Raw genomic sequence first — 10267 nt, 5'->3', positions numbered from 1 at the left:
GCGCCCCGGCGCCGTCCTGGCCGGCCAGGTGGGCCCGGGAGCCTCGGGACGACGCCCCGGGGCGGCCCCGCCTCGCGCAGGCCAGCTCGGTGGCTTCTCTCCCGGTTCGAGCCGGGGCTTCCTGCCCGGCCTTCAGCGTGTTGTGAAATCTCACAGCGGGGCGCTGGTCTGGCCCCGGAGCGGCTTCCCGCGCGGCCGAGGCTCCCCGCAGCTCCGCGCTCCGGCGCCGCGAGTGCCCACGGGAGTCTGACCCGGGCGTGCGTCTCCCCGCCGCCGCCGCGAGGGGGCGATAGCACTAGGCTCCCGCGAGGCGGCGTGGCGGCCCGGGGAGGCGCCGGGAGTTCCCCGCGCGCCCCGGCCTGGCCTCCCGCGAGCAGCTGGCCGACCCGGCTGGCCGGCGACTTCCCCGCGCGCAGGTGACACCGGGAATGCGGTTGGCCCGCCCGGGTGCTTCTCTGGACACAGTGAGGACCCCCTAGGATTCAAGGGCTCTCCGCGAGGCACAGACAGACAGTCAGTTTCCGTAGTGTAGTGGTTATCACGTTCGCCTCACACGCGAAAGGTCCCCGGTTCGAAACCGGGCGGAAACACTGAGCTTTTTTGCTATTATATATATATTTTTTCCTTCCCAGAAGCATCCAAATCCTACATGGGATTCTGAGAAGACCGCAATGAGATTCCGGGATTCCGGGACCCAAGGCGGGTTGCAGGGACTCGAGTGCGGAGCCAGCGGCGGAGTGACTCTCAGTCACAGGCGCGGCTCAGACGCCCCCTGGCGGCGTGGTCCCTCGAGAGCTGTGACTCGCCCTCAGCGGGCACCTGCGCCGCGGCGCCGCCTTCCGGTGCTGTGTCGTGTCTCTTCCGACACCAGACGGCACTCGTGGCACCGCGGGAGCCGGAAGTGGCTGCCCAACGATTGAAGTCGCCGGTTCCCCCCGGATCCCTGACGACCGAGTTCCGGTTCAGGGCAGCGTCCCGAACGGCGATGCCGCTCGCGGTCCGGCCGGTCTCCCTGGACGGCGAGGGGTCCGCGTCTTCCGCGGAGCCCGTACACCTGCGTCGAGACCGACCTGAGCTGGGCGATAGCCGCGCTCTGCGCTCACGGGAGTAAGGGCATCGCCAGCCCCAGGTGCAGGGCCAGGACCCGGTCGCTCCACTCTCCCACGCCCACCAAGCTGCCTTCGTGGGGTTTATTTTCTCGATTCCAGTCGTTCTTAGTTCGCATCCAGTTCAGTCACGAAAATCATTCGTTCTTTCGCCCTCCCTCCTCTCGGTTTCTCCCCACAGGGAATCCTAAAATCTTTGGTTCTAAGTCAGTCGGAAACAATGTATGCGTTTTATTAAAAGACTATTTTCACAACCCTCCCTCACAAAAGAGAGGCAGACAATTTAAACAGACACTTCGCCAAGGAAGATTGTGGATTGCAAATAATCACATGAAAAAATCTCTAACATCAGTAATCATTAGGAAAATGCAAATTGAAAATTTATTGAAATACCACTGGACACAAATTAGGATGTCTAAATTTAATAAATAGACTGACCATGGCAAGGGTGTGGAGAAACTGGAACATTCCTGCACTGCTGGCGGTGCATCCACCGTGGAAAACAGTTGGGCAGTGTTTTAAAAAGTTAAACTGGGCTGGGAGTGGTGGCTCACACCTATAATTCCAGCACTTTGGGAGGCGGAGGTGAGAGGATTGCTTGATTCTGCGGGTTCGAGACCAGCCCAGGCAACTTGGCAAGACCTCTTCTCTTATACAGTTGAGTATGGTGCCACTCACCTGTGGTTCCAGCTACTTGGAAGGATCGCCTGAGCCCAGCAGGTCAAGACTGCCATGAGCAGGCCACTGCACTCGAGACTCCAACTCAAAAAAATAAAAAGTTAAATAGAGACAGAGATTCACTGTGTTGCCTAGGCTGGTCTCGAACTCCTGGGCTCAAGCAATCCCCCTGCCTGGGCCTCCCAACGTGCTAAGATTACAGACATGAGCCACTGTGCCCAGACTCTTTTGAATTTAAAATACAAAAAGGTACCTTGAATTTAAAATAAATTTGAAACATTCTTGTGGGCCCCACCAACCATGCCTACTGGGCCTAATGAGTAAATCAGCCCTGGGTTCCAGTGATAGTTTCAGAGGTGGGTACATGTGCCAAAACTTGTACATTTTAGATATGTTCAGCCTAGTGTGGTGGTTCAAACCTGTAATTGTAATCCCAGCATTTTACGAGGCCGAGGTGAAAGGATTGCCAGAGCTTAGGGCAAGACCTCATTTCTAAAATAAATAAGAGCCGGACTCGGTGGCTCAGCCTGTAATCCTGCGCCTTTGGGAGGCTGAGTAAGTGGATTGCCTGAGCCCGAGGGTTCGAGACCGGCCTGGGCAGCAAGACCTCATCTCTACAATAAATCAAAAAACTAGCCAGGCGTGGTAGCACGCGCCCGTAGTTCCAGCTACTTAGAAGGCTGAGGCGGAAGGATCACCGGACCCAGCGGGTCGCGGCTGCAGTGGCCAGGAGCGGCCACTGCACTCCAGTCTGGGTGACCAGGTGAGACTCCAACTCCAATAAACAAATAAATAAATATGTTCAGTGTATTGTATGTCAGTTATGCTTTAATGTAACTACTAAAAAATTTTTAGTAAAACCCCACATACTTGAAGCCTGTTCTAGATACTCACATAAAATATAGGTTGAGCCGGGCTCGGTGGATCAGCCTGTAATTCCGTGCCTTGGGAGGCTGAGTGAGTGGATTGTCTGAGCCGGTGGGTTCGAGACCCACTTGGGCAACTTGGTGAGACTCCATCTCTACAATAAATCAAAAAATTAGCCGGGTGTGGTAGTGCGCGCCTGTAGTTCCAGCTACTTGAAAGGCTGAGGTGGAAGGATCCCCGGAGCCCAGCAGGTCGAGGCTGCGGTGGCCGGTTGCGGCCACTGCACTCCAGTCTGGGCGACGGAGTGAGACTTTTAACTCAAAAAAACCAAACAAACAAAAACATAGGTTGAGCATGCCAAATTTGAAAATCCAAAATCTGAAATACTCCAAAATCCAAAACTTCTGATTGTCAACATGCATGATGCTCAAAGGAAATGCTCATTGGGGCATTTCGGATAATGCAAATATTCAAAAATCAGAAAAAATTTAAAATCCAAAACACTTGGCCCAAAGCATTTCAGTTAAGGGATACTTAACCTGTACATATTTTTTAAAGTTTTTTCTTATCAAAATTTTTGTAGGAAACAAAAAATATAGTCATGTGCCACATATTGATCATTCTGTTATTGACAGACTGCATATTGTCTACCTCTCCTGCTAGAATGTAAGCCAACATTAAATAATTTGTAGGTGGCTGGGCATGGTGACTCATTCCTGTAATCCCAGCACTTTGGGAGGCGGAGTGGGAGGATTGCTTGAGTTCAGGAGTTTGAGACCAGTCTAGGCAACATAGCAAGACCTCGTCTCTACAAAAATTAAATATTTAGCCAGACATGGTGACACACATCTGTAGTCCCAGTTACTTGGGAGGCTGAGGCCCAGAAGGTCAAGGAGGCCCAGGAGGTAGAGGCAGTGGTGAGCCAGGATCTTGCCACTGCTCTCCAGCCTGAGTGACAAGAATGAGACTCAACAACAACGACGACAACAAAAAATTGTAGGTAACACTGTACATCAGGTACAGTGTTAATCTCAACTCATGGCCCTCTGTCCTCACGGGTGGGTGCAAGGCTCTTCTCTTGCTTCATTATTGTCTTAGTTACTATTTTCTTTTAACCCTATTCCCTATTACTGTGGGATCCTCTTCAATGTATTTAATCTTGTAATATGTGTAGCTTTTGTAATTGTTTAATTTTGCATGCAATTGTTCCACTATGCATTGTGGCTTTATAGTTTACCCATGTTGTTTTGTGCATGCCTAGTCCTTTGCCTCTAATTGCTATAAATAATTTCACTGTGGGCCAGGCACGGTGTCTCACATCTATAATCCCAGCACTTCGAGAGGCAGAGGCGAGAGGATTGCCTGCTCAGAGGTTTGAGACCAATCTGAGCAACATGGCAAGACCTGGTCTCTACAATAAATCAAAAAATAAGCCGGGCATGGTGGCGCGTGCCTGTGGTTCCAACTCCTTGGAATGCTAGGTGGAAGGATCACCTGAGCCCAGCAGTTCGAGGCTGCGGTGGCCATGAGCATGCCACTGCACTCCAACCTGAGTGACAGAGTGAGACCCAGACTCAAAAAAGATAACAACATTGCCTGAGCCTGCGGGTTCGTGACCCGCCTGGGCAGGTGAGACCTCATCTCTACAACAAATCAAAAAAAATTAGCCGGGCGTGGTAGCGCATACCTGTAGTTCCAACTACTTGGAAGGCTGAGGCGGAAGGATTGCCGGAGCCCAGCAGGTCGAGGCTGCGGTGGCCAGGAGTGGCCACTGCACTCCAGTCTGGGCGACAGTGAGACTCCAACTCAAAAATAAAAATAAAAATAAAAAAACCACATCATAATTCCACTGTGGCACCCCCCCCCCTTTTATTTTTCTCTCCTCCATGACAGAGATCAGATTGTCCTCCACTCCCTGCTTTGGCAAACAAATGACATCATACATTCTTTAGTAAACAAATATATATTGAGTGTCTGATATGTGCCAGGTATTGTTCTAGCCTCTGGGGATTTAAGAAGGAAAAAAAAAAATTGGGCACAGTGGCTCACACCTATAATCCCAGCACTTTGGGACGCCAGGGAAAGAGGATCACTTGAGGCCAAGAGCTCAAGACCAAATCTAGGAAACATAGTGAGACTCTGTCTCTACAAAAAAAAAAAAAAAAAATTTACTGCCCTCAGGGAGTTCCTAGTTGGTGAGGCCAACAATAATAAGATAGAACACATAGTATGTATGATATTTTGATGTAATAAGAAATATACAGGCTGGGCTTGGTGGCTCAGCCTGTAATCCCAGTGCTTTGGGAGGCAGAGGTGAGTGGATTGCCTGAGCCCGCGGGTTCGAGACCCGCCTGGGCAACTTGGCGAGACCTTGTCTCTACAATAAATCAAAAATCAGTCGGGTGTGGTAGCACACGCCTGTAGTTCCAGCTACTTGGAAGGCTGAAGCGGAAGGATCGCCGGAGCACAGCAGGGCGAGGCTGCGGTGGCCAGGAGTGTGCTACTGCACTCCAGCCTGGGCAACAGAGTGAGACTCCAACTCAAAAAAAAAAAAAAGAAATATACATTTGCTCTTTATACCCAGTTCCTAACACAGGTCTCCTAAGACACTTGGAATTTCGTGAGTGTTAGGGTCAGAGCATCTCATGTTACTTCTGATAAGTCCCTGGCAGTCATACTTGAATTCATACTAGTGAGATGACTCCTGGAAGATGGAGGGGTCCAGTTGCTAAAGGAACACACCCTGATGATTAGAGGGTTGGAACTCAGCCTGTCCCCAGTCTCTGGGGAGGGAAAAAAGCTGGGGATTCACTTGGATTCATTTAGTCGCCGGTGGTTAATGACTTCATCCATCGTGTCTACTGGAACTTCCATGAAAATCCCTAAGCCAGCAGTTCCCAACCTTTTTGGCATCAGAGATCAGTTTCGTGGAGACAATTTTTCCATGGGCGGGGGAACGGGGATCACCTGGCTGTTAGAGTTTCATCAGGAGTGAGCAACCTGGATCCCTCACAGGCGCAGTTCACAACAGGATTTGCTCGTATCAGAATCTAATACCACAGCTGATCTGACAGAACATGGAGCTCTGCTCAGCCACCATGGCTCACCTCCTCCTGTGCAGCCTGGTTCCTAACAGGCACAAACAGGTACTGGTCCGTCCACTGAAGGTTGGGGACTCCCGGCCTAAACAACAGGGTTTGGAGAGCTTCTGGCTTGGTGATTGTGTCAACGCACTGGGCAGGAGAGAGGCTGGAGAAAGCAGAAGCTCCAAGACCCTGCCACATGTGCCCTCACACCTCTTCCATTTGGCTGCCCGCCTGGAAATTTTCAATAGCTTTTGTAATAAGACATTTTGTAATAAGACATTTGTAGGCAAATGTCTCCCTGAGTTTTGTGAGCCATTATAGAAAATTACCAAACATGAGGTGGGAGCCCTCTGGCCTTATAGTCTATTGATCAGAAGTACAGGCGACAACCTGGAACTTGCAACTGGCATCTGAAGCCAGGATGGGGAGGCAATCTTGTGGGACTGAGCCCTTAACCTGTGGGATCTCATTAACTCCAGGTAGTCAGTATCAGAGTTAAGTTGTAGAACACCCAGTTGGCGTCCATTGAAAACTGGAGAATTGTCTGGTGTGGCAAACCCATACGTTTGCTGTGAGAAGTGTGAGCAGAGGAAACAGAGTTTTTCTTTAGTGTATTAGATGTGATAAGTGCTACACAGATAAGGACAGCCGGTGATGAAATATCTGGGTGTGCTTGTATGTGAAATATTGGAAAGTATGGCCAAGGCAGGTCCCCGAGAATGTGACTTTGGAGTTATGACCTGAAGAAATTGAGGGAACCAGCCACAAGTGCCAAAGTCCTGTGGCAGGAGCAAGCTGTTGTGCTCCAGAAATACCAGAAAACCAGTAGCTGGATCTGAGTGAGGTGGAAAGAGGAAATACACCTTGTAGGACATAGTAAGGACTTTAGCTTTCACTTTGCATGAGACAGAATTCTGGAAAACACATTTCCCTGCAAGGTACAATAGGACAGGGATTGGATTTGAGAGCAAAAACATAAATATCCAGTATATGTGGTTTCCCTGGGCTTCTTGGTGTGGGCGAGAATAACCATAGCCAAATAGCAGCAGGGAAGGAGTAACTATCAGACCCCAGTGGCCTGTTGTCTTCTCTGTCCTGATCCCTGTGTGGCTGATTCCTTTTCCTCACCTAGTCTCAGACCAGCCACTCCACCCCACTAGCTCCCTTCTAAGCAGACACCAGTCACCGGGGTAGTGGGGAGGAAGAGTGAGGGGCCAGTTCCTCAGAGCTCTGTGGACTTGGAAAGAGTCTCTGTTGGTCAGGATATTTCAGGACTTTATGGAGAATACAGAGAAATAGTAGGATGATGGGCCTGCACCACCAGTCGGACCAGGATCTTTCTCTTTTTTTTTTGAGTTGGAGTCTCACTCTGTCGCCCAGACTGGAGTGCAGTGGCCGCTCCTGGCCACCGCAGCCTCGACCCGCTGGGCTCCGGCGATCCTTCCACCTCAGCCTTCCAAGTAGCCAGAATTACAGGCATGCACTACCACGCCCGGCTGATTTTTTGATTTATTGTAGAGATGAGGTCTCGCTGCCCAGGCGGGTCTCGAACCCGTGGGCCCAGGCAATCCACTCACCTCAGCCTCCCAAAGGCGTGGGATTACAGGCTGAGCCACCAAGCCCGGCTGACCAGGATCTTTCAAATCTGATCTGGGGTGGGATGCAAGAGGAAAATCCGGGGGCAGAGAGACAGACCTCGTCTGGAGAGGAAGTAAGACCACGGCTTCCCATGGAAGTTCTGAGGTGCATTTCAGAAGCACAATTGGAAGAAATGTACAGCAGGGCATCGTTTTGGACTGAGCACCTGCACTAGACTTACGAAACCAAGCCACAATGGAGGCAGCCATTCCAAAGCTCCAGGTCACCAAACAGAAATGAAATTGTTTACCTGGGTGTCCGAGAAATCAGGAAAGAGAGAGATTCCAACCAAATCCCCAAGCAGGTCAGTTTTAGGTAACATGACAAGAAGTCCCCTCTGCTTTAACCCTTACAAGAAAAGTCACTTTGAAGTGACCAGTCTGCATTTTGTTCCCTGTTTCTGCTTTCTTCAGCCCTTCCTCTGCCCATCTCTGTAGCAGGAAAATAGAGAGGTCATGACACCGAGACTATTATAGGAAGTGGCAACGCTTCCAGGTTGAGCCCTGCAGAAGAGGAGAAGAGGGGTCTTATACCTTCAATTAGGTAAGGGAGGGGGTTGTGTTGAGCAATTACACATCTTTGGAATTTACAAGGATGTGTTCAGAAAAATCAGATCTTTCCAAAAACAAATGGTTTCCAGGAAATGAGGTCGTGAGCAGGGGCTGTAACTGATAAAGAAAGCCCTTGTGAATTAGGTACTTTTTCTTTTGCATTTCCATGAAAGCCATCAGTCTCTGGCCATTTGGCCTTCTTCAAACAAAACCGGCCTGGCGGTTCCTTAAAGCTTGCTGCTTGACTTTCAAAAGGAAATACCTTTAACTGCTACCAGCCCCCTTTCTGCCACAGGGTTAGTGGGAGACAATCTATCATCTTAGGTGATTGCCACGGGGTCTCCCCGAAGCAGTTATTCATGTGTTTCTGTGTTCATTCACTCAATCATACAAGAAATATATTTGTTCTCTTGCTTTGGGAGGCCGAGGTGAATGGATTGCCTGAGCCCACGGGTTCGAGACCCACCTGGGCAACTTGGCGAGACCTCGTCTCTACAATAAATCAAAAATCAGCCGGGTGTGGTAGCGCGCACCTGTAGTTCCAGCTACTTGGAAGGCTGAGGTGGAAGGATCGCCGGAGCCCAGCAGGTCGAGGCTGCGGTGGGTGGGAGCGGCCACTGCACTCCAGTCTGGGCAACAGAGTGAGACTCCAACTCAAAAAAAAAAAAGAAATATATTTGAGCATTTGCCACATTCTGCCACAGCTCAACGGTCACCTTTTCTAAATCTTTGGATGAGATTCGACCCAAGTTATGAATCACAAATAAAAACCAATCAGAACATTAACTAAATGTGTTGAAATTTTGTCTTTTGGCAACTGGCCAGGAACTTAGTATTCCCCGAAGGCTCCAGTGGTGTTCTCACCCTGCTCATTTTTCCACAGCCATGAGGGAGCCCTGGCTGAAAGGATGATGACTGAGCCTTTTGAAGAGCTTCGAGGGTGGAATTAGAGACAAGAAAAGGCGGTCACCCTTGGGCCTGAAGAGAGGGGCTGGCTGCAAGGCATCTCCTATCTGGAGAGGTCCAGGATCTCCCATGATGGAAAAGCAGCTGTGGCTTCAGACAGGCCACCACATGGTTTGGGGTCAGTGACCCCACCCAGGTTAGGTGTTTTCATCCACATTGCTGAGGAAGCTGGTTTCACCAGGCTGAGTCAGAGCCCCAGGCGTCACCATCCTGCCAAACCTCAGTAAGAAAACCAGAAAAACATTTCCCTTTGTTTGGAAAGAAACAGCAAAAGCCTAGCAAGGGCCAGAAATGCATCTTTTTAAATGAGTTTGGCTCTCTGCCAATATGGCAAAAAGCTGGAAGTACTTTAAAGCCTAGTCATAGAAAGACAGTTTTTGTTTTGCTTTGTTTTTGAGTTGGAGTCTCACTCTATTGCCCAGGCTGGAGGGCAGTGGCACGCTCCTGGCCACCACAGCCTGGCCCACACAGCCTCCATTCGGCCGGCTGGGCTCGGGCAATCCTTCCGCCTCCGGCTTCCAAGTAGCTGGAACTACAGGTGGGCACCACCAGGCCGGCCTGGCCAGCCAGAGTAAATGTTTGATGTGCTGTAGAGATGAGGTTGCCCCGAAGGAAACCAGAACATAAATTGACAAGGTCCTTATTTTGTTCAAGGAACCAAGCCCATATTTTCTTTGTCTCTCCTGTTCTTTGGTTGCTATTCTACGGAGAGCAGAGAGGCATGTCCTCGACCATGCCTAGCCTGGAGGCTGCCTGTCTTAAGTGATTGCCTTGTCCTTAACTTAGCATAGATGTTAAGATGAGCATAGTTTAATCATTAACAGATATTCTGCTTGTGTGGTTTAGTTTAGACATTAACATATATCTTGCTTGTGTGGTTTTGCCCTCCCTTGTGTGATTTTGGGCTATGTAAGAGGCCCGCGGTGAAAATAAATTTGTTCTCTCTCGCTCTCAGCCACTTGGGAGAGGACCTCCCAATCCCGCTGCTTCTCTCTTTCTTTCTCATTCCCTCCCCCCCCACCTCAGGCCCAGCTCAGCGGAGGCTTAAACTGCGCATTGCCCGGGCTGGCCTCGGACCCATGGACTCGGGCAACCCTCTCACCGCGGCCTCCCCGTGCTGGGATTACAGGTGTGGCTTACAAGCTGGTCTCCAGGCTTGCCGCAGCCTCGAAAGTCTTGGGCTCCGGCTATGCCATTTTGTCAGGGACCTGAGTATCCGCAGGTCGTGAGGAGTCGTCCTGGAACCAGTCTCCCTGCGGGGACCCCGGGGGCGACGGTATGCGATCCAGGAAGGGCACACAAGAAGCCGTAACAGTGGCTGCTTCTGGGAAAGGGAACGGGGACGCGGGGCTGGGACAGAAAGAGACTCGGCACC

The 10267-nt window shown here is 50.6% G+C and overlaps 1 non-coding gene across 1 annotated transcript; it reads left to right on the top strand.

Annotated features, from left to right (window-relative positions):
• The first annotated feature begins 517 nt into the window (after window positions 1–517).
• On the top strand, window positions 518–590 carry TRNAV-CAC. The gene has a single exon. It is a non-coding gene; the product is annotated as a tRNA-Val (tRNA).
• Window positions 591–10267: the final 9677 nt, after the last annotated feature.

The sequence above is a fragment of the Carlito syrichta genome, unplaced genomic scaffold, assembly GCF_000164805.1.
Source record: "Carlito syrichta isolate Samal-C Ts95f unplaced genomic scaffold, Tarsius_syrichta-2.0.1 Scaffold303153, whole genome shotgun sequence".
Classification (NCBI taxonomy): domain Eukaryota; kingdom Metazoa; phylum Chordata; class Mammalia; order Primates; family Tarsiidae; genus Carlito; species Carlito syrichta.
Note: the sequence above shows the minus strand (reverse complement) of the source record. Positions and strands in the feature narration are given on the sequence as shown.